Source organism: Eschrichtius robustus, chromosome 1 (assembly GCF_028021215.1).
Source record: "Eschrichtius robustus isolate mEscRob2 chromosome 1, mEscRob2.pri, whole genome shotgun sequence".
NCBI classification, from domain to species: Eukaryota; Metazoa; Chordata; class Mammalia; order Artiodactyla; family Eschrichtiidae; genus Eschrichtius; species Eschrichtius robustus.
Window position 1 is genome coordinate 21,787,528 of NC_090824.1, and position 26,145 is coordinate 21,813,672.

A 26,145-nucleotide genomic window follows, 5' to 3' on the forward strand; every position below is an offset into this window, starting at 1 on the left:
TATATCATGATGATTTGTAACACGTACACAAGGGGCAAAGGATTGCCCCCCCACCGATTTACTTAGCACACACATCACCTCACAAATTTATCTTTCTTTTTCGGGGCGGGGTGGGGGGGCGGTGGTGGAGGGCATGTGGGTTCTACTCTCTTAGAAAATGCATTACTCCCTCATGCCTCTTTTCCTTAAAGATCATCAACTGTAATTATTTACATTCAAGGGAGGTTAAGAATCATAATGATGAATAATAATGATGGTTTAGAATAACCATCATTGCTGGGAGTTTCCTGGTACTCTAGTGATTAGAATTCGGTGCTTTCACTGCCATGTCCAGGGTTCAATCCCTGGTCGGGGAACTGAGATCCCGCAATCCACGTGACATGGCCCCCCAAAAAATAAATAAATAAAAAAAAATAAACCATCATTGCTGCCAAACGAGTAAATGAGTGGGGAGGAAGGAATGGACTTTTATTGAGTGAAAAAGTTTGTGAGGGTTTTTAAAAATGTAGATAGAGTCTCTAAAATCAAGAGAAAACTTTGTTAATATTTCAAGCATTTCTGAGTAAGTCAAGAAAAAGGCAAGGTTGTCACTGGAAGGCTACGTTCACTCATTCAACCCCTGTCCTAGGTCACACGGGACAGCAGAGTCTGAGGGAGGCTCCCAGGGTCCCCATGCTCCTGGTAAGACGCCCACCACCACCCCACCAGAAGTCGGAGTCTCAAGACCACAAGCCCTGGAGGATCTCTGACGGTCACCCTTTCCTCTTGCTCCCAGCATCCCGACTTTGCTCCGACATTAATGTGCACATTTCCAGGGGAAGTGCCAGGTCTGAGCCAGTCTTGCATCCTGTATCCTGTTGACAGTGGGGATTGAATTAATGCAGTGTTAGGGTTTCTCCACTTTTTTTCATTGCTGGCTTCCTAAGGAATCATTTCAGGTATTTTTTCCCTAATTACACACTCCTGCCCTCATGCAATTTTAATACCACCGATACAGTCATCCCTTGGTATCTACGTGGCATTGGTTCCAGGACCCACCACTGATACCAAAATTTGTGGATGCTCAAGTCCTACATGGCCCACCCTCCATATCCGACTGTATAATGAATATGTGTTTATGTACTGTATGTATAGCTGTGCTTTATAAATAAAAAGAGAAAGATATCTTTGCACCTGCCAAGAACCCATTTTCACCCCTTTTGAAGGCAATATGACTCTCACTGAAAATGCACGGCGGAAGGGATTTCAACACTGTTGATAATCATAGCAGAAGACTGGAAATCACCTAATGGCCATCAGTAAGGGTTATGCTACACCCAAAAATATGATGCTGTGTAGACACACACACACACACACACACACACACAAAGGAGTCCTTCTATGTACTAATATAAGATCTCCAAAACATATTAAGTAAAAAAAATGCAAGGATCAGAACATTAACAAAATGGTGTCATTCTTTTAAAAGCAGAGAGGAAGAATACGTATCTGTATGTGCCTAAATTATGACAGAAAAGGTATATGTTGCACTAGTGACACTGGTGGGCTTAAAGGGAAGAAAACTGAGTGACAGAGATGGGGGATAAACTTTTGACTGTGTACCCTGAACCATGTCATTGTGTTGCCTGTTCAAACATTAAATTAAGAGTAAAAAAATCTGACTGTAAAGTTAGCGCTTATGCTTTTTGGTGTATCTTCTTAAAATATTGGTGCTAGTCAAATCAGTCGTGTTTCACTTTCATATCACCAACTGGAGGGGTCTCTCTTTAGCAGGATTTAAGCACCTGATAGACAAGCAAGTGGCTTTTGCCTCCATGTTCTGTTTCTACAACATTGGACTGAGGTTTTATCACCACAGGGTTTTCCATAACACCTCCATAATTGGAAGAAAATTCTGGTGGACCTCGAAAATGGAACTCCCCGGACTCCCCGTTTTTGTCTCTCTACTCAAGCACTCAGGTAACTCCCACATAGCTGTGGGTTGATTACCCCCACTGTGGTTTCTGTAATGCCTTTTCACACCTGCCACAGTAACTTCTGTCCTTGGGCAAAGTGTCCTTGTCCAGTTTGGTGAATATCCTGTGGCCAAAACTTCCCCCAAACATTCCTGCCTTTAATGACTCATTTTCTGGGCATGGAGAAGCATAAGCCAATAAGGAGCCCTCTACGTATTCAGTTTCCTGGGTCCTTCCCTTTCTATCATTAAGGTTGTTACCCAGTTGGATGATGCTTCATTAAGCTCTTGTCTAAATTTAGTCATCAGGTTGCCACCAACAAGTATTAAGTGAGTGCTCACTACGGATTCACGGACTCAGCACTGGTTCCACTCCTGATAGAACCAGTGGCTTTAGTCCAAACGTCACTGCCAGGGCATTCTGCTGATGATTAACTTGCACTGAATCATCGACAAAAATAAAAAAACCACGGAGGATCACTGACATACTTTTCATCAGGTGTGGAAGCACTGTGAGTATGGTAGCATGTTCACAGCAGTTAGCAGTCAACAGTGGTGACGTCATTGTGCTGATAATTATATTTGCACCATTAGTTCATCAATATTCAAATTTTCAATGCTTACAAATATGATCTTCAGAGATAACTCAGTGCTGCCACCTTAGGTTTTGTTGAAGGACTCTGGTCGATGTAGCTTGGCCAAGAGTGGGGATGAAATCTGAAGATCTGTGGGTGAAGGATGGGATGCGGCCCTTCCTGTTGAGGTGTTGGGGTCAGTTGGCTTTGTGGTGGGTCAGGAACATAGTGCTGATAAGAAGGGAGGGATCATAGTGGTGTTGAAGGCCTACAGAGTTAGAGGGGCAGCAGACTTCTGTGGGTCTCTCTTGGGTGATGGAGGACCCAGTCACCCAGGCCAGCCTGCTGCAGTCATGATTAATGACTGAAGGGCTTTCGATGTGGGGCTTCAGCACCAGGAGGCTGAACTTCTGGTCTTCCAGCTTGAACAGGCACCAGTTTGAAGCTGTTTCACTTTCTTCACGAAGGGCCTCTCTACATCCTCACCTAACAGCTGGTGCCCCAAACATTTAGAGATTACCAAACTGTAATCAAACTTCTTCCGAAGACAATTTTGTTCAATAACTGGGGTCTGGCTAATAAATGATGATACATTCTTATATGAGACACGTGCGGCTACTAAAAAGCAAGACATTTTCCATAAGAACTACTGGAGATATCATATACCTAAAATGAATACAATGTTATATGGCAATTATATCTCAATTTTGATCAAATTAGTTGTTGGTCGTCATTTTGCCTTCCAGGGAAAAAGAGCTAGTTGTACATTTAGCAAGTGAGAGTCTTCCATTCCTTTGATGCTTATGAGAACTTGTTCAAATTTCCAAACTGAAGCAGAATTAAATTAAAATGTATATATTATCTTTTAGATTTATTCTGGAAATAATTTAAAAAAGGAATTTATCATGAGGGTAAGGGGTAGGTCTCAGAATCACACAAAAGCTGAAGATGCAGGCAGCTCTAGTAGTCCAGCTGATTGAAACTGTTAGCACAACTGTTGGAGATGATTCAAATCTCTAGGCTGACCACTCAGCCAGGATAGGGCAGGGCACTTGATTGACAGCCTCACTAAGGCTGTGTAGTTTGGGGGAGAAAGAGAAAAGGATCACTGTATACGGTGATGGATATTAACTAGGCATATTGTGGTAATCATTTCACAATATATATAAATATCGAATCACTATTTTGTACACCTGAAACATATACAATGTTATTTCAACTATACCTCAATTAAGAAAAAGACACCTGAAGTGGAACCTGAAACTAGGATCTGTTTGTGGCTCTCCCTCTGACAATCTGAGATGCGAGAATCTCCTGCAGTGATTTCCAGCTTTTCTCAGTATGATTTGTTTTTTTTTAATTTCAAGGACCTCCATGTAATTCTCATACTTTTGTATACAAATACACCTAATGAACTAGGAATGAACAAATGCATTTACCTGCAGCTTGCAATAACTCTAATTTCCACCAGGAGGCATCAGCACACATGTTTTTAACCAGAGTACAAAATGGCAAACCGTTTAGATTAGACTGACCATGTGACTTCTAATAATTCAACTAATTTGTTGACAGCTCTCCATGCACCACTAATGTAAGGATGGACTTTGTCCTGGAGACATCTGTGGGATAAAAGAAAAGACATGATTCTAGTTCTGCCTTTCTGTTTGTTGGCTGTGTGATCTTGGCAAATTATTAACCTCAAATTGAAATAACCCATACCCTGTCTTCCTCATAGAGTTGTTCTGAAGAGAAAATGTCTTTAACCTAAAGTATCATTCAGCTTAATCCTCTGCAAAACTCTCACCCCTCTTTCCACCGCGCTTCTTTGTGAGCAGTTAACAATAACGGATGTTAAGTGCTCCTTTAGGGACAAATAGATTGTAACTGCTCCACAATTTTTTTCTCCTTGTCTCCTATAAATATCTCCCAAGTAAAAGAAAAGTTTGAAAGAAAGAAAGAAAGAGAGAGATAGAGAGGGTGGGAGGGAGGGAGGAAGGAAGGAAGGAAGGGAGGGAGGGAGGAAGGAAGGAAGAAAAGAAGAAAGATTCTAGATCTGCGCTGTCCAATATAATACCATTTGCCCCATGTGACTATTGAACACTTGAAATGTGGCTAGTCCGAGGTGAGATGTGCTGTAAAGTATAAAATTTTATACCAGTTTTCAAGATTTAGCATTAAAAAGCTGTAAAATATTTCATTAATAAGTTTTTATTATATGTTGAGATGATAATATTTTTGATGTATCAGCTTGAATAAAAATATATTACTAAAATGAATCTGACTACTGAAAAATCTAAATGATGTCTCTGACTCACATCATATTTCCATTGGGCAGTGCTGGTCTTGACTATGTAGGTTTTCAATTTCTGTCTTGCTTTGAGGTTCCATGATTCAACCATGAACAATCTTAGAGGGAAAAGAAGTTCCAGGTACACCTGGGACTTAGCTCTTCCACAAACTATCCTACAAAAATACACACGTAGGTACCTGTACAATGTGTGTATGTTTGTAGCATTGTTTATAACATGAAGAAAAGAGCTGAAAACAACCCAGATGTTCAATAACTGGGGTCTGGCTAATAAATGATGATACATTCTTATATAAGACATGCGGCTACTAAAAAGCAAGACATTTTCCATAAGAACCACTGGAGATATATACCTAAAATGAATACAATGTTATATGGCAATTCTATCTCAATTTTTCAAAAATTTAAAATTAAAAAAAAAAAAAAAAGCCATCTGAGACACTTATTCTGATTCAGCTGGTCTGGGGTGAGACTTCTCAAACGCTATGTTTAAATAATGCCCTCAAGAGATTCTGACTTCAGGTGTTTGAAACACTGAGACACACTAAAATAACTTATAAGTATATGTAACTGCATGGAAAAGATATCCATGACAGTGTTTGGAATAATATTACATGATGACTTTTGTTTATAAAATAGTATTTACATGTGTGTATGTGTGTACAAAGACGTATTTATGCATAGAAAAAGATTTGGAAGGATAAGCCCCCAGACTGTTACCTGTGGTTGCCTCGGGGAAGCGGAAGAGGAAGAGAAGACGGATTTTCCATTTTTACTTATATACTTCAGTAGTTGTTTGTTTATACATCATTTAAAGGGAGGAGGAGGACTTGTGATTTCATCGTTCCCAAGCGCTGGGGAGGGAGGCTGACGGAGGCTGTCAGGCGCGCTCAGAGCCCAGGCGAGGCAGCTCTGGGGGCGGCCCATCGTGGGGTCCCTGGGTGGGGCAGTTCCTTCCCAGGATCCCCAGCCCAGCTCCGCCCGGCTCTTCCCCCTCGGCTGCCCGGACGCAGGGGGGGAGCCCGAAGGGGACTTGAATCAATGACTTAGGAAGAGAGCTTTCCAGTTTGCAGCTTGGCCCGTGGCAGAGCCGAGCCTGTGAGGTCACCCGGCACAGCTGCGAACTATTTCAAGGAAACAGGTGGTGGCTCTGGCCTCTTCCTAGGCTGGGAGTTTGCTGCGAGAGGCCTCTTCAAGGGCGACCTCAAAGCCCAGCCCTAGACGCCTCTGCGGTTGGGAAAGGGGAGCACAGGGTGACCGGGCGTCTTCCCTCCGGAACTGCGGCCTCAGCCCTGGTGACACATTCATTCACTGGCAAGATTTAGAACTCCTCTGCCGGGGCTGCACCCCAGATCTACAAAATCTGAAACTCTAGGATGAGGTCTGGGCATCAGCATTTTGAAGGCTCCCAGGTGATCCAATATGCAGCCAAGGTTGAGACCACTGGTCTAACCCTTGCAACAAAAGTCCCTGGATCCGCACCATCCCTGGGAATTTTGTTAGAAATGCAGAGTCCCAGGCTTCACCCCAGACCTAGTGAATCAGAATCTGCACTTCCACAAGGTCCCAGGAGACTTGTGTGCACCTGAGGGTTTGGAAGTTTTGCTGTAGGCAGGGGCTAAAAGATAAACAGGCTCTGGGGCCTTGCAAAAGGAATGGGATACTAGCAAAGCCCCTGCCTCCTGTGTGCCCCTGAGAGACCTCCTTAACCTCTCTGAGCCACATTCTCCTCATGGATACAATGAAGATAAGTAATGCTCCTCTTGGGTTGTTGTGATGATTAAGCTTGACGATGCCTATAATGTGCTGGTCCTTAGCACCAGTAAATATGAGCTCCGAGTTTGTTAGGATCATACTGTTTTTCGTCCTGAAGTGCAACCTGCTCACTTGGCCAGCCTGCTATGAGCATGTGCTGGCCATGCTCTTGTCCAGCTCATCCCCCATCCCACCAGCACTGAATGTCTTTTCTTTGCAGGGGCTCAGACATGGGGACCAGAAAGTCCATGGTTCAATCCAGACAGTGTCCAATTCCAGAGTTGTTTTTCCTGTTGAAATCATGTGATTGCTCCATCGTTAGGAAAAGAAAAACAATATAAGGGAGTAGGTTCTCGTAATTGCCATGCAAGCTGCAAATGTGGAGCGTTTCTGTGCCAGCTGGAGAGGAGAAGGGTTTGGGGAAGGGGGTTGCCAAATCTCCGCCTGCCTGGGCTTCTCAATAGCAGATCAACCTCAGATGGAGAGTATGAGAAGCTGTGTGAAGGCCTCCAGGACGATTTAGGGAATGGTACATCATGAGGACAAGTATTGGACAACATTAAGCAATGCTGTGCTTTCAGAGACAGCATGGCTTCATCCAACAATGGTACTGGCTTTTTATAGCCCTGTTCATTCGCTTAACAAACAGTAAGCATTTTCTAAGTTCCAGGCATTGCACTATTGTCTCATTTCATCACAAAAATTACCCCTGGACGCTGGTATTACTCTCATTTTATAGGTGAGAAAATAGGCTCAGAGATGTTTGGTTTGAAGGTCAAATAGCTGTTGAATGACAGAATTGGGATTCAGACAGAGGCTGTCCGGGGTCCACAGCCCACTCTGGCTCACTCTACCTACCATATGGCTTCTCCTCATCCCTGGAGGATGTGGCTATGGGGGCTGCAGCTCTTTCCTGTTAAAGATTAGATTGTTATTCCTGGTGTTTTTTCCTCCTAGTGTTGAGAGGGCCCACCTGCCTAAGTCCTCTGACAATCCCTTCATCTCTTGAGAGGGAGACACAAGTTCCAGTAAGAACTATGGTTCTGTATTTTCCTGCAAACTACAAGAGCTTAAAATCATCCCCCTTACTCTCTTTCACCTTTCCATTGAAGAAACATTTACTGAGGACATCGGGAGATACACAGATGAGTAAAAAGGAGAGATGAGTCCTATTGGAGGGACAGGAGCATGAGAGAGTAAGCCTTGGCCCTGGGGGAGTGGAGAATATGTAGTGGTTTTATGGGCCCAAAAAAAAAAAAAAAAAAAGGGAGGATTTTAGGCAAAGGGGCCAGCACAGGTAAAGCCACAAAGACATCAGATGTAGCTTTGTGCTCTTTTTTCCCCCCCAATCGTCTTGAAATAAAAGCCCATTGGGATTTTCAAGAACAAACTTTATTTTGAATTTTTAAAATAATTCAAAATAATAATATGAATAGTATATAGTAATTCCTAACACTATGTGCCAGCCGCCATCCTAAACACTTGATGCACGTTAACCCATTCACTCCGCACAAGTACCCATTTTAGAGGTGAAGAAACTGTGGCACAGAGAGGCTAAATAACTTGTCAAGGGTCTTACAACTATTAAGTGACCTAGCCAAGATTCACACCCAAGCCTCCTGGCTCCCAACTCTGTGCTCTTGCCCACCTGCTGTATTGCCTCTCAAATGCCAGATATTCTGACAGACCACTGCAGCCTCTGGCAATCTCCCTTTAACAATGTTTTCTCATAACTCACTTTTAATGCAGAGCAGGGCTGAGATCCAGGAGATCTGTAGCTCTGCTACAAGCATCTGTGTAGTAAAATAATAATAATATTAAGTATTTGTCTAGCACCTACCATGTGCCAGGCACAGTGCTAAATTCTTTATAGGCATCTCCTCATTTAATGTTCCCCTAAACCCTCTGATGTAGGTATATTATTACCCCCACTTTATAAATACGGAACTGAGGCTCAGGAACCAACCCAGGATGACATCAAGGAGGTGGCAGAGCTGGATGTCAATCCCAAGCTGTCTGAAATCAGTTCTCCCTCTCAACAAAAATCCCATGGTGCCTCTTTGTCTTGGGGGGTCATTTAATTTTCCTCTTTTTTAGCTTTCCTATCTGTCAAATGGGACTAATAAAAATAACTAATATCTCTATGCAATCGTGTAGATTATGAAGGATTCCCAGGTGTATAGTCTCATTTGAGTCTCAGCAAGCTGATCATGGTAGAATGACACATCTTCCGACCAGGTCTTGGAAGTCCCAAGGTATGATGCTCCACGACAGCAAAAGGAGCTAAGCTCTTTCTTTCTGCTTTTTAGTCCTTGGCTTTTTGGCTTTATTTTAGGTTTGTTGCCTTGTGAACACAAGGTGGTTGCCACAGCTCCAGGTATCTCATCTTTAGAAAAGCATATTAAAAGAAGGAAGAAAGTAGACTGGGCTGAAAAAGAGGCTTTCATTTATATCAGGGAGGAAAATCTTTCCCAAACATTCCCTCCTCCCCATCTGGTAAACTTCCCCTTATATCTCATTGGCTAGAACTAAGCCACATGGCCATCCCTAGCTACAAGCGAGGCTGGAGAAACTAGTCCAGTATATGACTTTTTCAACCTCAACAGTCAAAAGTAGGTATGCTGCTGGCAGTACCGTCCTTAGACCAGGCAAATGGGGTGCTCACCCAGGCTCCAGGCCTCAGGGTCCTGTGTTTTGGAATGCCTTCCTCACAGTTTTTCAGTTTTGTGCCTGAGACTGGTTGGGGCTGAAAGTGCTATCTGGGCAGGGTACCCTGAGCCTGGGTCAGTCCCCACCTGTTCCCACTTCTCCCCTTGTAAGCACTCTTGGGCTCCCTATGTGCACATGGAATTGATCAGAGCCCCAAGGAGCTCTTAGATTCATACTGCCGGGATTTTTTGGTACCCTGTGGCTGGACGCTGCATCCAGGAGGCTGGTCTGGAACATGGATTGCTTCACCGGCCTGTGCACTATTTCTTTTGCAGGATTGCACAAGATGGGCTGCCAGAAAGGTCCTGGTATACTGATTTTGGATGTCTCACTCAAATCATACGCAGGATAAGTTCAGGGCTCTGGGCTACTGACAGTTCACTGCCGAATTTTGACTTGAGCTGCATGTGTGGGCCCCTGCATTGGTCTTGACTGGCAATATTCCAACTATGGTGCTGCCTCTGGTCTATCTGAGGCATTCTCTACTCCGTGCGGGCACCCAGGGCAGTGACCCCCTCCTCTCCATGGGTTCCCCACCAGTCCTCCAGGGTGATCATCCCTATTTCCTTCTGGGGCTTTCCAGCCCATTGCTCCACAATGCCAACAGGCTTCTCTGGTTGATGTCCTCTCTTGTCTCTGATCAATGTGGTGACATCGTGCTCTCCCTGATCAATCTTAAGCTGTATAGACGAGGGATGGACATTCATGTGTGAATGAGATTGTTCTTCTCATGCATCCTCTCCTCCCCTCTGGGCAGTATGTGGCAGGCAGGGGTGTGGCTGACATTGAAAGAGATCGCATTCTAGGAATGTAGTGAATAGAAACTGGAGTTCAAGAGAAGACCTGGTAATGAAGAGCCATTGAAGGATTTTGGATAAGAGAGAGAAATGATAGCATTTACATGTTACATCATTCTGATAGCTCTGAGAGGAATGCATCAGAGCAGTGTTTAGCAAAGAAAAAGCAGGGCCTCAAACTCAGAACTTTGAGCAGCCAACAGTATCCAGCTAAGATTAGATAACATGGTTTTATTTTCATTGTACTATTTTTGTGGTCAATGTTCTATTTATGGCAACTGGTACTGGTATTCCACTGATGACAATGATACAAAAATTCCCTTTCAATAAAGTTGAGCAAAATGAGAGCCAGTTTAAAGAAACAGTTAAGTATATAATATTGCAGCTGATACATGGAGAATCAGGTACATCTGCAAGAATGGTGACAGACGGTAGGACACAGATGACTGAAATTTAGGATACATTGGAATAGAAGAAAATAAGATTAAACACAAGAGACCAACGAGAAGGATATTGCAATAGTACAGGTGAGACATTTAAAACTTCTTGAGATTAGAGAGACATATTTATTTTGTTTTGCTCTCAGGATTAAGCCTTGAGGGCAGCCAGAGTGACTGTCCAGTTAATACCCTTGTTAGCAATGCAAACCATTGTCACAGATGCTGAGCTGGACTTTGATGTTAATGCATTCTTTCAAACATTGGTCCCCAGAGCTTTTCTTGACATACTGCCTCAAATCCAACTTTGGGAGGTGGACAGTATAAATAAGTTAAACATCTTTTAAAGTTGTAGAGAAAAAAATAGCATCTTACATTTTAAAAAGTGATGATCATTTCACAATATATACAAACATTGGATCATTATGTTGCGCACCTGAGACTAATATAATGTATGTCAATTATACCTCAATTAAAAAAAATAACATTGAATTGGGCAATTGGGATTGACATGTATACACTGATGTGTATAAAATTGATGACTAATAAGAACCTGCAGTATAAACAAACAAACAAACAAACAAAACAACTAATACTAAACTTTCTTTGGGCTATTTGTATGGAAATATGTTAATATAAATATTTCAGACATTACATGAAATTTCTAAAAATCTTATATGTTCTGGTATAATGTTATAAGTCATAATTCTAGTTATTACTTTAAAATGTATATCTCAGAAATAACTAAATTTCCTTGTCAATTGAATTATTATGAACTTTCATCAAATCTTTAACCATGGTCATTTTAAAGTCTTTTGTCATTTACAGACAGTTCTGGGTGTACTCTGATGCTTTTGCAAATATGTTCCTATAAAAGGGTTTCATCTTCAAGGAATTCACGGAAAAGACTCTGACAAGTACAGGTTTCTGGTAACTGACTGTACTGCTGAACTGAATGAATAAGCATTTTCAGAACTCTAATGGAAAACTGATGAACTCATAATAGTGTTAACAAAAGATCAAGATGAAAAAAAAATTAATTACATGGGACTGAGTGAACTGATGAGGATGATTATAATTTTTGTGACTTTCTGTTTGAATAAAAAAAAAAAAAATCCCACAAGGACTCAGAGGCAAAAAATATACAAATCAATTTTCACTGCAAAGTAAAGGAGCTGTTACGGTAGAGGATTACTGGACTGAATGTCAATATTATGACATAGTATGAGTGTGTTTCATGTTTGGTAATTGCAATCATTGTTGCTTTTGTTGTGGTCATCCATTTACAATGCTTGGTGTCGGTCTATTTATCTCTTGTAAAAATAAAATACAGTGTGTGTGTGTGAAAAAAAAATTCGTTTGATCTTAAGAGATCAGCAACTTAAAATAATTATATATATATATATATATATGGCTACATACAGTGTGGGGAATATAGTCAATAACTATGTAATATCTTTGTAATGGTGACATAGCATAATAGACTTATCATGGTGATCAGTTTGAAATGTATAGAGATATCGAATCACTATGTTGTGTAACAGGAACTAACATCGTGTTGTAGGTCAATTACACTTCAAAAATAAACCAAATTCGTTGAAAAAAAAATCTTACTTTAAAAAAAATGTTTTAAAAACTCTTATTCATCTTTCAAATTCCTTCAGTTCAAATGTCACCTCCTTTGAGAAACTTTCCCTGATTTCTCTATGTATACTCATTTGTTCCTTGTCCTGTGCTTTCAGTAAACCTTCTTACACATCTAAGCCAAACTCTGTAGAACAATTTCTTTGTGTGTCTTTTCACTAGGCTCTAAGCTGCCCAGTGACCCTGTCTTTCTTTTCATCCATGGCCCCTGGGACTATTCTGGCACAAAAATAAGCAGGAGTTCAATAAACATTTGTGTAACAAATGAATCTTGCGGTGGGGACACCACATTACAGAAGAACACTTAGAAAGTCATTACGTTCTATTGATTTCAAATTCAATGAAAGTTCACAGAAGGGAAAGAGCAACATGAACTGGAAGGTGTATTGAAGGAGTTAAGGACGTTAAAAGGCTTGAGTGGGAAACAGGAAATCTAAATAAAGATTCTTGAGCATCACTTCAGCATCTTAATAGCAAGATTTCCCACCTGAAGAGTATGTGTATGTAGGAGTAGGAGGTGTTGGAGGGAAGGAGGAAAGGAACCAGGTCCTTGTAAAGGATTTCTCTTGTCCCTTCATCCTTTCATCCTTGTCAAGACCAACCCTTGGGAATTTGGCTGACATTGTCTACATACCTTTCTCTTCCCAGAATCCCACAGGGCGCTTGGTCCATAAATATTTACGGAACGGAAGCACCTTGCCATAAAGACAAAACTAAACACTGTATTTGACTGAAGGTCATTGAGTTCATAGAAGGGAGGAGGTTGGGAAGAGTGAGATGGTATTGAAGGATTTCTAGTGGGTATAGTGTTGAGCTGGACTTTGGGACATAAAGACATAGACTCTCCCCCTCCCATGCCTTCCAGTGTTGTTCCAAACTGCCAGTGAAGATGGCTCTAGCCCTCTAAACCAGCAAATGCTACCCTGTCAGTAAAGTAGCCACTAGCCACAGGGAGCTATTTAAATGCAATTTAAAATTCAGTTCTTCAGTTGCACTAACCACATTGCAAGTATCCAATAGCCACATGTGCCTAGTGGCTTTCATAATAAATAGCTCAGATGGAGAACATGTCCATTACCACAGAATGTTCAGTTGGACAATACAGATCTAAGGAATGAATCTCCTCTGGGTTGTGGAAAGCTAGAGCGTGAGGGGAAAGACAATCTGACTTTTAGCTCTTTTTCACAGGCTTTTCTGTTTCTCCACACGTTTATACTTTTAGCTACTACACTTTAGGATTTAACTGACACTCCCTTCATTGACAGTTTCTGCACTCTCAGAATGCATGGTGTGGACTTTTTTTAAAAAACAATTCAGGGACTTCCTTGGTGGCGCAGTGGTTAAGAATCCTCCTGCCAATGCAGGGAACACGGGTTCGAGCCCTGGTTCGGGAAGATCCCACATGCCGCGGAGCAACTAAGCCCGTGCACCACAACTACTGAAGCCCGCGCGCCTAGAGCCCATGCTCCGCAACAAGAGAAGCCACCACAACGAGAAGCCCGTGCACTGCAACGAAGATCCAATGCAGCCAAACATAAAAAAAAATAAATAACAATTCAGTGATTTTTAGTATATTCACAAAGTTGTGCAACCATAACCATTATCTAATTCCGGAATATTTTCATCACCTCAAAAGGACCCCAGATCCATGAAGCAGTCACTCCCCATTTCTCCTTCCCCCGGCTCCTTGGCAACAACTAATCTGCTTTGTGTCTCTATAAATTTGCCCATTCTGGAAATGTCATCTAAATGGGATCATACAGTATGTGGGCTTTTGTGTCTGGCTTATTTCACTTAGCACAGTGTTTCCAAGGTTCATCCATATTGTAACATGTACTGTATCCGTATTCATTCCTTTTTATAGCTGTATAATATTCCATCATATGGATGCACCACATTTTGTTTATCCATTCATCAGTTGATAAACGTTGGGGTGTTTGCACTTTTCAGCTATTATGAATAATGCTGCCATGAACATCTGTGTACACATTTTTGTGTGCACATATGTTTTAAATTCTTTTGAGTATATACTTAGGAGCAAAATTACTGGGTCATATGGTAACTTTATGTTTAATTCTTTGAAGAACTGTCAAATTGTTTTCTAAATCAGCTGCACCATTTTATTTTGCATACATTTAAGAGAGAACTATTATTTTCTTTCCCTGATAGTGCTTGACATACAGAAACTCCCTACTCACTGTTGGGTTGGATGGATGATCACTTTGACCCACACTAAATATCCATTCAGTTTGGAACTGGAGGATGCCCTGCTGACCAGGATAGGGATGTGGCCCCAGTCTCCTTAATACTATCCTAGTAACCTGTCAGGGATTTTAGTCAATCAGTTCATGTTTATTGAATACCTATTACTTCCCATTGCCCGACAGCCATGGGAACTAGAATGCTGTAGTGAGGATATAACACAGGTAAGGGGATGACTACCTTTGCCTGGGAGAGTTAGCGAAGGCCTCATGAAGGAAGAGCTACATTAGTTGAGTCTCGAGTGCTAAGTAGAAGTCGCCAGGGAAGAAATGCCACACAGGAATTAGAACTAAGCTAAGCCGTTTGCTAGATGACACAGGGCATAGATGGATACATAAAGAGTTCCTGCCCACAGGAAGATTCCAGAGTGAATGTGATGGAATCCAGATTCTTCTTCCACTTATCCTTCCAGAGGGCTGAGTTTAGTGTGATGATACCAGGGTTGATCCCTTTAAGAAATCATATTGGGTCAGCCTAGTTCTTTGCCCGAAGTAGCCTTTCTTCTTTGGAGTGACAGTATGACCAATCCAAATGGAATTTCTGCTTTGGCAAAAGCCACAGCCATGGAAAGTGAGGAACTGATGCTTGGGGAGGGATGCTGGTGAAAGAAACTTCCTCATACAGTCTGTTGTGCCCTCAGGTTTTTACCAGGTGAGGCTTAGGCTTCACCTATGCCCAGTACATCTTTTCAATACAAAGTGAATTGATTGTCCATTGATATAAACTGGAGAAAACTGACCTAGTTTCCTCCAGGGGTCTTGGTCTCCTCAAAGTAAATGTCTTTCAGCTCACACGAGGGCAAAAATCAGGCTGTTTAGAATGGGTCAAGCTGGTTTTCACTAGGGTCTTTTATCTTCTTTATCAAACTAAATTTCTCACTCAAGGGTTCTGTCAACATAGGAAGCTAGAACGGGGGGGAAATACCTGCAGGAAAATGGTTACATACTTGCTGTCAAGAAGACATTACTGCAACCAAGTTCCTGAAATAGAAACTACTATGTATTTCTACTCATTGTCTATCTGGGTGTTTTGGGGGGCGTCCTTTTATGAGTGGTAGAACAAAGTTCTGGGAGCACCCTGATTTACAGTGGTTGTTTTTAGTCTTTAGAAAGGTTCATTGCAGGTGGGAGAAAATGTTGGGAGGACTAAAGACTACGAAATGGAAGAAGAAATGAAGATGGGAATAATTTTATTCCCAACAATCCCTCTCCATTCTAACTTGCGCCTCTCCATCGCAGTGTGGAGTTACTGAGTGTGTCTTCCTGATGAAAATCTCTCCATACTCAGAGCTGATGTCACTTGTCCACACGGGACATGTGGACATCCTTATGACAGATGTTTCCTGTATTTCTGAATTAATATACGTAAAGTACTTGGAAAAGTGACTGGCAAATAATATGCGTCATGGAAACGTTAGGGTTGATGTTGTTGTTGTTACTGTTATTATTATTATTCAGGCTCGTCTCCCTAGCTAGGTATAAATTCCTTGTACAGGAAGAACTAGTCGTCCTTCTCGTCCTTAATAATTTGTTAACGTGATTAGGACCTTGGACAAGTCGCTTACTCTTTGCAAGCTCTGGTTGCACCACAAAAGATTGCGTGTCAAGTACGATTTGAGTCCACGAACACAATTTGGCGCCCACTGTTTATAAGCTACTGCCCTGCGTCCTACGCCCTTTTTATAGTAAAGGTATTAAATGAACATGAAGTCAAAACCCCATGTAGGAGCGACACCGGAGAAGCAATGATCCCTACTGTCCTGCCTTGACACACGGTGTCTCCCACCCTAGGCGATCTCCACCCTCTGCCATCCCCCTGCTACTTCGCAACAACGCTTTCTGCTCCGCCCCGTGCCTGGACTCCACTCGCGCGGAGGGGAAGGATCCCGGTTTCAGCGTCTGGATTGGGGCATCTGGCTGCAGCGGAGACGCGAGGCTGCTGTGCGAGGGTCGCCGGGAGCAGGTCCAGTCGGCGCCCGGCCCGCCCCACCGCCCCGGCTCCCGGCTGCCCAATCAGGGCGCAGCTCGGGCGCGCGCTGCGGCCAATCAGGAGCGGCGGGAGCGGCGCCGGGTGCTGGCGGGCGCAGAGCAAGCTCCGACTGTGGAGCGGGCGGCAGGGCTGCCTGGGAGGGAGGGCGGCGAGAGCAGCACTGCGGACCGGGAGCCCCGGGCCAGCCCAGCCCGCTTTGCCGCGGCGACCTTCCTGCCGACTCTCTGGACCCTGCGGGCGGCGTCACAGGTAACCGAGCCCGCGCCCCGCACGGGGAGGGCGAGCGTGCCCGGGGAGAGGGGCCCCGCAGGTGGAGCGGGCGGGGGGCGAGCTGGCCGCTAGGTCCTAGCGCCCCGGCGCCTACCTCGGCCGGAGCCCCCGGGAGACGCGTTTCCACCAGCCGCCGGCGTCCAGGGGTGAGAGGGAGTGAGGTGAGTCGGCCTAAGGCGGGCGGGGCTGGAGTGGGGGAAGACAAGACACCTGCGACACCCACACTCATACACAGACGCTGTTTGCCAGTGGGCGTCTTCCCCGAGATCTGGGTCCCCGGGACGTCTTCATTGGCTTGAGTAAGGGAGGCGACAACAGGTGTCCTTGCGGACGGTGCTTTTCTCTCCCGACACCGCCCCCCGCCCCCCTGCGCCAGAAACCCCGGTTTGGCATTCTGCCCCACCTTCGGGCTGTCCGGAGACAGGACCCCAGCCTGGCCTCTCAGGCGCGCTGCCCGCTGGACAGCGCCCAGAGGCGGCCTGGACCCGGCGGACCCGGGCTTTGGATGGAGTTTCCTCCTCGCGTTGCCAAGCAATTTGCAGGACACCCGCCTCTCGCTGAGATGAAGAGAGTTGATGTGGTGTGTGTGTCCGTGTGTTGCAGCCTCTACTAAAATGAGCTGCCCGAGGACTGTGAGTGAATCATTAACTGTGCTCTTGTGCAGCTAGTGGCTTCTGCCTGTCTCTTTTTCTCTTAGGCAGGTCCTTCGTGCTCTGTGTGCCTCACTCTTCTAATCTGTAAAGCACGACAATGCTTTTACCTGCCTGATAGCGAGCGTTGTTTTGAGGAGTAAATGAGCCAATGCTGAAAAACACTCAGGACAGAGCCAAGTACTCAATAAACGCTGGCTCTTAGTATTTATTACACGGAGTGGATGGTCTTTTAAAGAGTAAATCAGACTTGTCCAAACCGGCCCAGTGACTATTTGGAGCTCCGAACAGCTTTTTACACTGGAAGGGGAAAAATACTGTTAATAATGTTAAGGATGGTATCATTTAAAGGTCCTATATCCTTTGAGGGATTGAAAAAAAAACAAAACCTGCTTCATTGGAATGGTGAGAGAGATAAATGGATTCCAATTAGTAACAGAAAACTTTGTAACATTCGAAAAAAAATGGTATGAATGTTCTGTGAAAAGAATATCTTGGTACTTTGTTGAATCTTTCATTAATATCGCTGATTTGGGGGGAAACTGTGAAGGTTCTTATACTTCCTACTCCTCCCTTAAACAAGTAAAGTTTAAAAAGAGAGAGAGAGAAGAAAGGAAGAACAAACAAACAGCCCAACCACACAACAAAATGCCAGCAGCTCATAGAAACCCAAAATTGCACTTCCCACGTTAGGCGATTTTTTTTTCCCCCGTTTCTGACCTGGGTGGTCTGGTTCAGTTCTTTGCCACTGTGTCACTTTCCTTGTTTAATTTGAAAAGTCAAATAAACGTTTCACTCCATGAATTTGTCTTTTTAAAAGCTAAATTATCAATGTGTATCAGACTTGCTGGATTTCTGTGCCTTCTGCTACTTGCTTCCTACCCTCTAACAAACCCAAAAGGACCTTACCAAAAATTCCCTAGGGTGATGTTAGTGGGAACCTGTCTTTTCCACCACATTACCCCCATAACCTGGGACCTGGGGAAAGGGTACAGACAAAGTGCCCCAGTTCTCCTAGGGTCTCCAGCGCATTTGCCAGGAGGCTTAGAATAAATACATCCACTTAAGAGAGAGTGATTATCAGAGGGTAAGAAGCCCACTTCCAGATGCAAATCTTTCAAGTGTCAAATTAATTCACCAGCCTTTTCAGGTGTTGATGAGGAGACCTACTCTCTTCACCTGAGTGGGAGGATTTGAAAGCTTCGTGCTGGAGGAGGGAGAGAGACGCGTGGGGCAGGGGAAAGATTACCAAGTTCAGAGCCAGACCCACCCCTGGTGAGAACTCTGTCTCTGTGGCTGATGGCTGGGAAACTTGGACAAGTTGCTTTGTTTATCTGAGCCAAAGTCTCTCCCGTTGTAAAATGAGGACTCAAAAAAACATTTTTTTTGGACGAGTTCTAAGGATGGTGCTAATGAATAGAAAGCTCCTAGCACTGTTCCAGGCATGTAGTTATAGATCTGTAGCATGCAGAGGAGGTCCGCAAGGTGAGAGTGATCAGCTGTACCTGGGAAAGAAAAAAAAAAAAAAAAAAAGACTTAGGGGATACACTTGAGCTGAGTGTAGACTAATGAGCAGTTCTCTTGTGCAGACAGAGTTGAGGTGGGATTAGAAGGAAGGGTAGGGCAGAGGGGAGAAGTCCAGATAGAGAGGATACGGGATATCAGAAGTGCTATAATAGTCATCTTAGGCAAAATAAACAAACATCCCCCAAATCTCAGTGGCTTACAACCACCAAAGTTTATTGCTCACATACTCTGCATGTCCAGGGTAGGTCACTCTTGGTTCTGCTCCTAATCTGTCTTCACTTGGGGGTCTATTAAGGCTTAAGAAACAGCCCGTTTCTGGGACAATACTAATCTTGTTTATGGGAAAGGGAGAAAAAGAGAACATGACAGAACAAAACTATTATAGTACTTAATGCCTGCTTAGAAGTAGTAGTTCTCATGCTGTTGGCCAAGGTAAGTCACATGGCTAAAATTGATGTCAGTGGTATGGGGACTCGTAAGCCTCCTGCAAACCGTGAGGCAGAGCTGATTTGGAGGGAAAGTGCAGAAGGAAACAAGGCCAGGAAGGTGTCCTAGAGGCAGATGATGCAGGGCCCTGGGTTGTGTGCCAGGGGTTTGGGACTTTATCCTATGGGCAGGGAACAGCCGCTGAAAGTTTTTTTTTTTTTTAATTGTTTAATTGAAGTATAGTTGATTTACAATGTTGTGTTATGCTGAAGGGTTTTAAGTTGGGGTTTAGTATGATCAAATGTTCAGGCCGAGCACACATCTCTCGTAGCAAAGTGGGAAGAATGAAATAGGTGAGACTTACGGGTAAGAGATGATGAGGGCTCGGACTAACACAGCAGCCTCAAGTCTCTCACTATCTGTCACATGACTTGAGTCCACTCCTAGAAGTGGCTCATTTGGCACTTGGGTGGCTTGTCTTCTTAACAAGTCTCCTAAAATGGATGTCTCTCTCATCTTAAAGTCCTTATTTTATAATTGTCACCTAAAACAGCTGTTCTCAAAGTTTAGGGTGCATTAGAATCACCTAAAGGGCTTGAAAAAACACAGATTTCTGAGCCCCACCCCCAGAGTCTCTGAACCAGTAGGTCTTGGTGGGCCTGGGAACGAGCATTTCTGAGGGGTGCTCAGGTGATATTAATGCTGCTGGTTCAGAGACCACACTTTGAAAACCACTGAATTAAAGGGAGAAATTAAGACATAGTTGAGGGAAAGGCCGGAATAGAGGGGCCTAGTGGAAGGAGGAAAAAAATCTGGAAGGTCCCAGCATAATCCCTGTGGCAGTTTTGCTGAAGGCTGGCTTTGGCCACAAACAGTGGGGTCTGTAAGAGTGACTGAGTCTCTAGGTTTATATTGAATTGCAGATGCAATTCTCACAGTGAGGAAATGAAAAAAGCTCAGATTCTGAGAGGTAAGAAGTGTACAAGTGCTGCTTTATGCCCTCCCTTGTAATTCTGCCCTGACTCCCTGTCAACGAGCACATTGCCTGGTTCCAGACCTTGCACTCAAGTCTGCCAATGTATTTCCCATCCTGATCCATTACACTTCTTGTCATCCCAGTTTTGATATCTTTTGGAGCTGGGTTGGACCACTGGGTGGACATTTGGCTGAATTTTAAAGTAGTCAGACCAAGAAATTGCTCTCTTCTCTTGAGGTCACGTTCATGAATAAACATCTGTACCATATGATCATGCAAATTGTGATCAACCCCCCTAGATAAATAACCCCCTGAGAACCCAAAGTCATCCATGGTTTGGCTTATACTGATGGTTGGAGCAAGTTGTGACAGTTCCCTTAGCTGTGACTCACTGCTCCTGTAATGAGAGAGCATTCCTGTAATGAGAGAGCATTCCAAGATCAGACGTTAAGGAGAAAATATGTTGGCATGTACAACATGACACAAGAAATAAAGCATAGTGAGGGTTTGTTTTCTTTTTACTGTATTTTTCTCAATCTTGGACGTGACAAAAGTTTGAACTCTACTGGGGTCTAGATAATCAGTGATATGCCTGCCCAACAGACACCATGTGAATGAATGAAATACTTTCAGGGTCAACATTTTGAGTGCTAGCTAGCAGGTTACAGTATTTGTTTCAAGGTGGCATGAGTGTAAAATGGTCCATTGGGCCATTGAATATATTGGAAATTCTATGCCTATTAAATTTGTATAAAGTAAGAAATGTCATGGTAGGCCTAAGCTATAATGCGAAGTGAGTGAGATTTGAAAAGATCCTTTTCCTAATAGAGATTTTTTTTTAATAAATTTAATACATTTATTTATTTTATTTATTTATTTTTTGGCTGCATTGGGTCTTCATTGCTGCCTGTGGGCTTTCTCTAGTTGCGGTGAGTGGGGGCTACTCTTCGTTGAGGTGCGCGGACTTCTCATTGCAGTGGCTTCTCCTGTTGCGGAGCATGGGCTCTAGGCTCGCGGGCTTCAGTAGTTGTAGCACGCGGGCTCAGTTGTTGTGGCTCGCGGGCTCTAGAGTGCAGGCTCAGTAGTTGTGGCGCGCGGGCTTAGTTGCTCCGCGGCATATGGGATCTTCCTGGACCAAGGCTCGAACCCGTGTCCCTTGCATTGGCAGGCAGGTTCTTAACCACTGCGCCACCAGGGAAGCCCCCTAATAGAGATTTGACAGACAAATGACACCTTAACGGTGTGCTCTTGGAGACGGGAGAATTCCCCAGGATTCTGGGTACCTCCAGAGGCGGGGATGTGAAAGCTTGGAACCGTAACCTCTGTCCAGCAGGCCTGAGGCCAACTCTGTTGGTCAGATCTGTCTGTTTCCCTGTCCAGGTAATTTTGGAAGGCCAAATGTTTCCCCTCTTCCTGCAGGGTTGGCCTTAGTGCTACCTTCCCTTGGTCAACTCTACGGTGAACTCCTCCAGTTACCTCAATCTCAGGTCTCCAGGAAACTTGGTCTAAAGTTTCAAAAGATGTAGCAAACAAAACCCTAGACATGAGTGAGAGCCAGTGAGGAAAGGGACACTTAAACTAGCCAGGAGGGACTTAAAACACTGAACATAGTCATTAGAAAGTGTTACTATTCACTGTTGGTTAGCATTTATCCAGAAATTGGATATTTAAGTAACATACATATTAAATAACTAGATAACTAGTATACTCTCTGTATGTTTATATTGAATAAGTTCTATAATGAATACCATATATATATTCAATGTCTAGCAATTTCAGGTGGTAGATTTCCAGTGCTGTTGTTGTCTTTCTGAAATACAATAACGTAGATAGAAACAACCAAAATTCTTTAGACAGATAAAAGAAGGGCAGGATTTGAAAACTCAAAGTCCCGTGAATCTTTTGTCCATTGTGTACACCTCTGTCACTTCAGCTTGCCCCACACCAACCCAGACTTGTGTGCACTGAGGTGGCCTCACCAACAGGTAACAGACGGTCAATGTTCTTTACAATATTTAGTCACAATGAGGAGTATGAAGCTACTTGGCAGATTGCTAATGGCCCAGTAAAATCTTTGGAAGGTGGCTTCATATGAATGGCACTGAGCATCTTCTAGGTGCAAGGCTCCGAGGAAGACATTATGAGGAATTCAGAAAAGTGTAATCCTTAGTCCTCTGACGCGGCCTCTAATCTGAGAGAGAAGAGGCATAATATTTATGCAAAATTAACAATAGGTACACAACAGTGAGGCCAAGAGTAGCCATATAATCAAAGGGGGTACGCATGCTGTGAATCCAGAGATGGGATCTTTCTGAGGTTGTCCTGGACTGGGAAGGCTCCTGGAGGAGCACATGCACTGGATCGGAGGTGGAAGTAGCATTTGGGTGGAGCATTGGGGTTTAGGAAATGGACCTAAGTGATCAGTGGCTCTGATGGTCAGCACAGGCTTGTTTAGGACTGTGATTCAACTTCTGTATCTGGAGTGAAGGGGTCAAGTAAGAGAGGAGAAGGGAAGCCTGAGCTTCTTGAGGTCTTCCTTTCTTGACCGCCATCTGACCATCTAATCCAAATATTCTGACGGCTTGCACCTCCTGACAAATGAAGCCATTCATTGATTCATTAGAAGATGAGTAACACTGGACTCTCATCTGACCTTCTTAACATTTCATTTTATTAATAGGAAAGCACTTTGGAGGTAAGGATGACACACCACTTTATAAACACAGTCTAATCCTATCATAAACTCTGTCAAACTGGCAGGTGGTTGGTCTCTCCCCACTTGCAAAATGACTTGGGAAAGTCAAGTGACTTGTTTAAAGTCATGCAGGAATACCCCGGCACGTCCACATCCCCGGATCCCACCTCCCTGACATTTGGTGGTGCCCAGCGTCATTTGCTTTGCAGATCTCCGTAGGGATGGTGGCTCTAAGAACTTGGGCCCTTGACATTTAGTTAAGATTTTCTCCATCTATTATTGTAGCCCATGGAGGCCCTCAACTGTAACCCCAAGAGGTCCTTGTTCATTTTAATCTGGGAATGAGATAATTACACCCTTCTCTTTCAGGCTTAATCCTGGCTCTCACTGTAAGAAAGTACCATTTCAGTGCTGTGGGTCTGTGCAAACACTCCCATCTGAATGAAACAGCAATCTCAGCACTTTTCATGCCAAATGCCAACCAGTATAGCAGGACTATCAGTGGCTTTCAATCTGCCTGAACTTTGAAGTGAGACACCAGACCCTTACCAGCACGATAGAATCACTCCATTGGCTGCCTTTTGAAGTTAGCTAATTGCTTTAAAAAAAAAAAAAAGTGAGATGCTTTAAATGAAAACAGATTTTATTTCTGTTTGCTTTAGAAACTGAATATGTTTGTCTGTCTTTCCTGACGTAAGTTTTTAAAAGAGGGAAATTACAATACCGTGGTTAAGTGGATAAGGCTGGGGTGATCCATAGCTTATTCAGTCATACATTGTTTAAATGTTGTCTGTTTCGTGAACCCAGAGCTGTCAGAAATACAGTTTGACGTGTATCTTTGCCAAACATAAAGTATTTTTTTAAAATTAATTAATTAATTTATTTATTTATTTTTGGTTGCGTTGTGTCTTCGTTGCTGCGCACGGGCTTTCTCGAGTTGTGTCAAGTGGGGGCTACTCTTCATTGCGGTGCACAGGCTTCTCATTGTGGTGGCTCCTTTTGTTGTGGAGCACGGGCTCTAGGCGTGCGGGCTTCAGTAGTTGTGGCACGCGGGCCCTGTAGTTGTGGCTCACGAGCTCTAGAGCGCAGGCTCAGTAGTTGTGGTGCAGGGGCTTAGTTGCTCCATGGCATGTGGGATCTTCCCGGACCAGGGCTTGAACCTCTGTCTCCTGCATTGACAGGTGGGTTCTTAACCACTGCGCCAACAGGGAAGTCCCAAACATAAAGTATTTTTTTTGACATTACTCCTTGTCCCTACATCTCCCTCCACTTCAGACTCTGAGCAGTTGAAAGGTGTGAAAAACTTTTTAAATCGAAATTATCAAAATCACTATCAATAGCTATTATTCATTGAGTTTTACTAATTCCAGGTCCTTTGCTAGCAGTTCACTCCGTATAATCTCACTTAATTTCTGTCTCAGCTCTGTACGGTTGGGAAGAGTGCGATCTCAGTTCACAGACAAGACAAGCAGAGGCTGCAGTTGAGTAGTTTGTCAAAGGTTGTAGTGGACCTGGGCTTTGAACCCTCTTTTAATCGCTTAGCTCTAGAAACTGTGCCCTTAGTCACTATTGTACTGTATCTGGAAACAAAAGGAAAAGTGCTGGGAAGAGTTAACAGGGGCTGTCTGTGCACTCTGACCACACCCACGGAGATCCCTGTGGGAGGAAACGGCCCTTGTTTTTGCTCCGTCAGTTCACACTATCAGCAGGGCTGTTGAAGCACACTTCCTTCTCTTCTTTTCCCTATCTCTTCCTCCTTAAAATTTTTGTTATAAAGTATCATCTAGAAAGGGGGTGAGTTGGGGAGTGGGGATCTGTCCGCGTAGATTCTGCGCGTCTCTGTCACTCACATCAGCCTAATTGGCACAGGTGGGCGGGCGTGTCTGCAGCAGCTCCTCCAGCTGCGCCATCCATCACGCACAGCACCGTGCTCATGGGACTAGGGGCTCTGACCCCTGTCATTTGGTTGCCTCTCTCCTGCGAAGAGAACAGAGAACGTACGGCCAGTCCTGGCTGGGCACTTGGCAGAGGTAGGTCCTGGCCGTAAGAAAGCCAGATAACACGGTAGGTTCATTTATGCGGACTCTGGAGCCAGACTGTCCAGGTTTGAATTGTGTGGTCTTGGGCATTATTTAACTTCTGTGTGCCTCAGTTTCTTTATCTAAATAAATGGGATAATAATAGTACCTACTTTATAGAGTTCTTTTGAGGAGTGCATGAGTTAGTTAAGTGAGTTGTAAAGCACTTTGAGATCAACGGCTGGGAGATAGGAGGTGTTACATACGTGTTTATCAAATAACACATAAAAACGAAGTAGTAGGTGAACATCATTGTTTGTAGGTAGACAGTGGATAAAGCTCACCTAACAGCTTTAGTAAAAGTACTCATGATGAGTTACATGCAAATGAAATAATTATTGACTGTACTAGTGGAGTTTGCCATTTTAAAGAATCATTTGAGAAATATGTTTGTAAACTACCTTTTTGTAAAATGAACATGAGAGAAACCGTGTAAGAGGAAGAGGGAAGTTCAAGATGACTAGATTTTTTTTTTTTTTTTCCCTGAGCTACTGGAAAGATAGAGCTGCCATCATCCTGGGCGGGGAAGGCTTCTGGTGGAGTGGTTTTGGGGGACAGAGAGTAGTTGTTCGATTGTGGATATGTTAAGTTTGAGAGGCGTGTTGGACGTTGAAGTGAAGGTGCTCTGTGGGCATCAGTGGTGTCAGGGGAGAAGTCAGGGCTGGAAACCTCTATGTGGTGGTTTATCCCATCTAGCTAGAGATGGGATCCAAAGCCATGGTGAAGGAATGGAAGCAGACAAAGAAGAGTCCAAGGGCTGAACCAGGGGGTATTCCAGCTTCAGTGGAAGAGTCAGGCTGCTTCCAGTTTTCTAGTTTGTTCTTTCCTTCGATTTGCAAGTGTGAAATGAAGTGTGGACCTACTTAATGCTGGTGTTTTCTTTGGCTAGTTTATCATTTGAGTTCTGTTAATGCTTGGACTTCAGAGTCAATAGACTCTGATCAGATACCACTTGACCTCATCCTAGCTTTGTGCCCTTGGGCAAGCTACTTACTCTCTGACACTCTGTTTCCTTATCTTGAGATGGGAACTGGTAGTAAAAATGCCCATCTCAGAGATTTGAGGGCTCAGTAAGTGCAGCTGTATTAATGGT

At 43.7% G+C, this 26,145-nt stretch overlaps 1 protein-coding gene across 2 annotated transcripts in view; it reads left to right on the forward strand.

Moving 5' to 3' along the window:
- Positions 1-16,549: 16,549 nt before the first annotated feature.
- STON2 (stonin 2) overlaps positions 16,550-26,145 on the forward strand; it is a 149,769-nt gene continuing 140,173 nt past the window's right edge. The window contains exon 1 of one of the 2 annotated variants that reach the window (XM_068541941.1): positions 16,550-16,679. The gene's annotated coding sequence lies outside the window, so the exon portion shown is untranslated. Of the gene's footprint in view, positions 16,680-24,860; positions 25,005-26,145 lie in introns of those variants that run through there. The other variant, XM_068541940.1, reaches the window with a different exon arrangement.